The sequence below is a fragment of the Nyctereutes procyonoides genome, unplaced genomic scaffold (genome assembly GCF_905146905.1).
Source record: "Nyctereutes procyonoides isolate TBG_1078 unplaced genomic scaffold, NYPRO_anot_genome, whole genome shotgun sequence".
Lineage (NCBI taxonomy): Eukaryota > Metazoa > Chordata > Mammalia > Carnivora > Canidae > Nyctereutes > Nyctereutes procyonoides.
The window spans coordinates 7215326-7221325 of NW_026575129.1; the positions used below are offsets into that span (position 1 = coordinate 7215326).

General features: G+C 39.0%; 1 protein-coding gene across 1 annotated transcript in view; it reads left to right on the forward strand.

The window, feature by feature from the left end:
- Positions 1-5677, forward strand: part of XRCC4 (X-ray repair cross complementing 4) — a 274190-nt gene extending 268513 nt beyond the window's left edge. The window contains exon 9 of the mRNA XM_055342259.1: positions 5659-5677. The gene's annotated coding sequence lies outside the window, so the exon portion shown is untranslated. The remainder of the gene's footprint in view (positions 1-5658) is intronic.
- The last annotated feature ends 323 nt before the right edge of the window (positions 5678-6000 follow it).

Below are 6000 nucleotides of genomic sequence, written 5' to 3' on the forward strand. Positions count from 1 at the left end.
TGTTGATGCTTTCTCTTTCTTTCTCTGGGTGGCTCAGTCAGTTAAGTCTTCAACTCAACTCATGATCTCAGGGTCCTGTGTTGGCCTCCATACCTAGCAAGGAGTTTGCTTCTCCCTCTCTCTGTTGATGCTTTCTCTTTCTCTCTCTCTCTCTCTCTCTCTCTCAAATAAATAAATAAATAAATAAATAAATAAATAAAATATTTTTTTAAATGAACAAAGCAAAGATGATATTTTTATGTCCACAATTGTTTCAGATAAGTGAATGGCTCCCTCTTTTCTCAGTCTCAGTCAAGGTCTGATGGTTAATTTTATGTGTCAATTTGACTGGGCCAACACATGTCCATATAGGTGATAAACATTTTGAGGTCTGTGAGGGTGTTTCTGGAAGAAATTAGCAATTGAATCACTAGGCTAAATGAAGAAGATCCACCCTTGCCAACATGGTTAGGTATCTAGGCCATAAGAAGAACAAAAAGGCAGAGGAAGGGCAAATTCTTTCTCTTCTTGTACTGGGACGCCCATTATCTCTTGTGCTAGGACATTGGAGCTCCTAGTTCTATGGGCTTTGGACTCTGGGACTTACCACCAGCAGCTGCCCTTCCTGGTGTTCCTCTCAGCTGATTGGCTTCCATGGGGATTTACACTATCAGCTCCCCTGGTTCTCAGGCTTTCAAAGTCAGAGGGAATTACACCACAGCCTTTCCTGGATCTCCAGCTTACAGACAGCAAATTATGTGAGTTATTGACCTCCAGAACAACATGAGCCAGTTCCTACATATATATATCCTATTGGTTGTATTTCTCTAGATAGCTCTGACTAACCATACCAATCTCTGCAATGATAAAACAGCCCAGTGGTATTAACTTCCAGAGGTTCTCTCAACACAGCATCCATCAAGCATACACATTAATTTGATAGCAGTTTCTTTCAGCTAACCTGTTTCTCTTTGATCTGTACAGATCTTCAGTCAAAATGTAGCCAAGGTTATTTTGCTACAATGAGATTTTGTTATAAGATTAGGCTAGGATTGAGACTCGCTGAGAAAAAAAGAGGAAAGTTATCGCATGCTGTTCATAAATTTCCAGGACAGTAATTTTATTTGGAGACACCATCTATCCTAATTGCATGTAGAAATGAATAGTGTTAACCCACCTCAAGCAACATACACAGTTGTGTTTAAAATCAGTCTTGGTGAATCAGATTGTTTTTGAGATTACAAATTGTGTTTGCTACTTTGAGTAATACTACATTAAACTCTTATATGTGATTAGTCTGGAGGGTGGGACTAAGGAACTTTCAATATTTATGTATCTGAGATTTTTGTATAATTTCATGTAATTTGTTTTAACTCTTTTTTTTTTATTTTATGATAGTCACAGAGAGAGAGAGAGAGAGAGGCAGAGACACAGGCAGAGGGAGAAGCAGGCTCCATGCACCGGGAGCCCGACGTGGAATTCGATCCCGGGCCTCCAGGATCGTGCCCTGGGCCAAAGGCAGGCGCCAAACCGCTGTGCCACCCAGGGATCCCCCATGTAATTTGTTTTAAAAATGAATATGCAGTACTTTTTAATTTGGTAAAAGGACATACAACTTTTTAAAGGATTTGTTTGTGAATCCTTTTTCAAAACTCAAATTTTATCTTTTGCTTCCACTTATAATTTAATAAGTCACAAGTGTTGTCATTCCTAGCAATGAGAACAGTCCAGATAACTTACACAATCTTGGTATTTAAAACTAATCGGAGTACTGAAGATGTAAGAAAGCTAAATGAAGTAAAATCCAGGAAGTAATAAGCCATTCCCAGGATGACGAAATCCATGGCTACTTTAATATCTAATGCACAGTGAAAGAAGTCCATCACAGATGGGAGTGACACAAAAACAGCCAAACTTTCAACAACCTTTTAGCAGCTGCATGTGAGCTGGTGGGACAAATTAGGATCGCAAGGAGTCCAGACACAGAGCAAGTCTCCACCTACCCACCAACTCATTCCCATGGGCTTCACTGAGTGTATGGGGTAAAACACAGAAGGCTGGAGTCAGAGCAGGACAATGACGAGAGATGCCTCTGAGGATCTCCAGGCATTCCTTGAGAGCAAGGAAGCACTTGCTGAAGACTGCAAGCAGGACAAGAGATTGAAATCTGTTCAAGACTTTGAAGGCCTCCACTGAATGCATCATCTCAGCACTACCAAGACTAAAGCCAGAAATTTCCTGGGATACAGAAGTCCAATAACAGCCCTAGTGAGCAAAGGGAACTCTGTAGAATCCTAAAAACCTGGCTTTCATGAGCTGTAAAGCAAAGAGCTACATCCCACATTCAAAGAGCTGGCAGCTAGGCTATAGATAGTGCAAAGATCTCTAGGCTTTTGTGACTGCTCAGATCTCAAGTCCTACTGAAAGGAAGGTCCTGATGCCTCCATCAAATCAACTGAATCCAATAGTGAGCTAAATAACTAAAGCTGCAACAAAGGCAAGACCCAGCTAGTCTGTAGAGTAGATCGACTCGGTCTCTATACTGGTGGCATGACAAAAAAGGGCATGCCTTATTTAGAGGTAAATATTTCTTCAGTTTCCACTGTTCCTGTATGCACAATACTGGGCACACAATACAAAAAGTTTGGGTTATGCCACGTGGTAAAAAACCTGGGGCCACAGTCAAGAAGAGAAAAGAATCAGATGGTCAGTAGAATCACATGCAGAGACAGCCAAGTGTAAAATACATCAGATAGGGACTTGAATATTGCTGTGATAAATATACTAAGGGGTCTGATGGAAAGGCAACTATTTTTTTTTTAGCTTGGCCTATTTTTGGTATTGCAATACTTGACTTGCTATTTTTGTTTGATGTTATGATTCTGTGACTTATTCATGTTGTTGCATGTAACTATAAATTGCTTGTTTTTTACTGATACGCTATGTCTCATTGTTAGACAATACCATCCATTCAATTTATCCATTCAGTTGTCAGCATACATTTACGTTTCTAAGTTTTTAGTACTACAAAGATTGTCAAGATGCACATTCTTGTATAGCTCTCCCAGTATACATACTCAAGAATTTCTCTCCAGACTATACATATGAGTAGAATTTTCCAAGACAATGCATCCCCCCACACACAGTAGTTATATCAGCAGGCAATGAGTCTCTGTTTCCATATATTGTCACCAACACCCAGTGTTTTCAAACTTTCTATTTTTTGCTGATTGGTGGGTTTAGGTGGGATTTCATTGTGATATTAAGCTGCATTTCTCTAATTTCTCATGAGAATCTGTTGGAATGCTCATGGGCCATTTGTGTTTTCTCTTTTGTGAGAAACTTATTTTTTTCCTTAATAATTCATGGAAATTATTCCTATATTCTGCAAACAGATTATTCTGTGATTTTTATATATGTTGCAAATATTTCTCACTTCTATGTATAGTCTAAACACCACAATGCATCGCTATTACTTTTGTCTTAAACATTCAGTTGTCTTAACTTATAAAAAATGAGAAAAAAAATTTATATTCACCATTCTTGACAGTTCTCATTCCTTTTGTACAGAACCAGATTTTATTTTGATATCATGTTCCTTCTGCCTGAAGAACTTCCTTTAATATTTGATAGTTTTAGATCTACTGATAATGGATTCCCTCAACACGTATTTGTCTGTTAACGGTCTTTATTTAATCTTGCTTTTTGAAATGTATCTTCAGCAGATGTAGAATTCTGTGTTGATAGTTCTTTCCTTCAGGATGTTACAGGTATAGCTGCACTATTTACTGGATTTTACGGTGTCTGACAAGAAGTCTGCTTATCTTCGAATCTCTATTTGTAATTTTTTTTCCTTTTAGCACTTTAGAGAAGTGTTGCTGCCTTATGGAATTTGTGGTTTCTGCAGATAAATCTGGAGCATTTACATTGTTTTTCTGCCATATGCCATTTTTCTCTAGATTCTTCTAAGGTTTTCTCCTTCTCACTGATTATCAGCATTTGATTATGAGATGCCTTATTTGAGTTTTCCTTGTCTTTTTTTTTTTTTTTTTTTTTTTGGTCTTTCTGCTTGGAGGTAGTTATTTGATCTGTGAGATTCTAGTTTTCAACACATTTGAAAAATGTTATCTTTATTGCTTAAATATTTTTCTGTTCTCTTTTCTCCCATTCTTCTGGGATTGTAATTCTATGTATGTTAGACCTGTTGATACTGTCCCACAGTTCAGTAAGATTCTGTTTATTAGTTTTAATTCTGTCTCTATGTCTATCTCTCTATCTCTGTCTGTCTCTGTCTGTCTCTCTATCTCTCTCTTCTGCTTCGTTTAGGATAATTCATAGTGCTGCCACTTCAAGTTTCCTGAGATTTTCTTCTGTAGTATCTAATTGGCCATTAATCCCACCCATGATTTTTCTTTTTATTTCAAATGCTCTAGTTTTCATCTCTATGGCTAGTTGAGCATTTTTACATCTTCTTTTTTTCTTAGCATCATGTTCATATTTCCTCCATTTTGTTGAATGTGAAAACATTGAAAATGGTTGTTTTAAATGGCCTGTTAATCCCATCATCTCAATTACATATGTGTTTGTGTCCATAATTAATTTTTCTCCTAGTTATTGATCATATTTCTCTACCTCTTTTCATGATTGGCGAATTTTGATTGGATTGCAGATGTTATGAATTTTACATCACCGTCTGCTGGATTTTATGGTGTTCCTTTAAGGAGTATTTTTCTGGCTTGCAATTAGGATACTGCTGAGTCCTTTCTAAGTCTTGCTTTTTAAGTTTTGCTAGGGCTTGTCTAGAGCAACCATTAGCACAGGGTTAATTTAGCCCCATGACTAAGGCATGACCCTTCAGAGGACTCTACCTAAGGCTCTGTATAGTACACAATCATTCTACTCTAACTGGTAAAAATTAGAAATGTTCCTAGCCTTGTGTGAGCTCAGGCAGTTGTTTAGCTTAGTGCTTTGTAGAGGCTCTTTTTCCCAGGTCTTAACTGTTTTCCTTTCATGGTTGTGTAGATCAGTACTCTGCACAAGACTCAAGGGGACTCCTGTGTAGATCTCTGGAAGGTTTGCTCTCTCTCTCTCTCTCTCTGTCTGTGCATTTCCTTCCTTGGTACTCTGTCCCATGAATTTTAACTTCCTTGGCTTTCCTAAATTCTATTCTCTCTATCTCCTCACCCAAGTGAAACCAGTGTGCTGTGTACACTTTGCATTGTTCTGTGCTGTGGCCTGTACACTTACTCCAGGCAATAAGCTCCCCACTTTGTTGCCCTTCTCTAAGATAATAGTCCTGCGATTTTTCTTGTCCAAGATCTTAAAATTATTCTTCCACATATTTTGTTAGGTTTTCTGGTTGTTTAAGAGAAAGGGATTTATCTGATTCCTCTTACTCCATATGGCTGGAAGCAGAAGTCTTGTCTTCTGACTATTGAAACTACTGCTAAAAATTGTAGTGAGTGGACAGATGCTGCCTGCAGAGAATGACCAGACTTTCATTCTTCAGCTGTGCTTGGCCAGAACCCAAAGCTTGCTCCTGATCAGCCCCTCAGAGCTGTGTCCCCACTTGACTACCACGGTCTCTGTTCAAACTGCCGCAAAGGCCCCACGATTCCATACCATGCAGCTGCCACCTCTTCTCAGTTACCTGACATGATGACCACATCCTCCGTGCAGGTGCCGCAAAACCACCACCAGGACCGCAGAACTGAAAAGGTGGACAAATTTGCTTCAGGATGTCAATGAAGCTGCCCCTAATGATGGGCTTCAGGCTGACTGCAATGGACTGTGTGCAGCACACCTGGATATCGTGTGAATCTGTTCCTGCTACAGCTGTGAAACTCTTCTGACAAAGGTGACTCCTATTTGTTTGGCTTCCTTGTGACACATTATCTAAATAGGCCAGGCAAAACCCATTTAAAAAATGAATGATTCGTGTAATAAACTTATGCAAGACAGTGGTTCCAAAACCTGGTATCACAGTATGCATCTTTGACAAGCACACCTGGGAGACAGGGA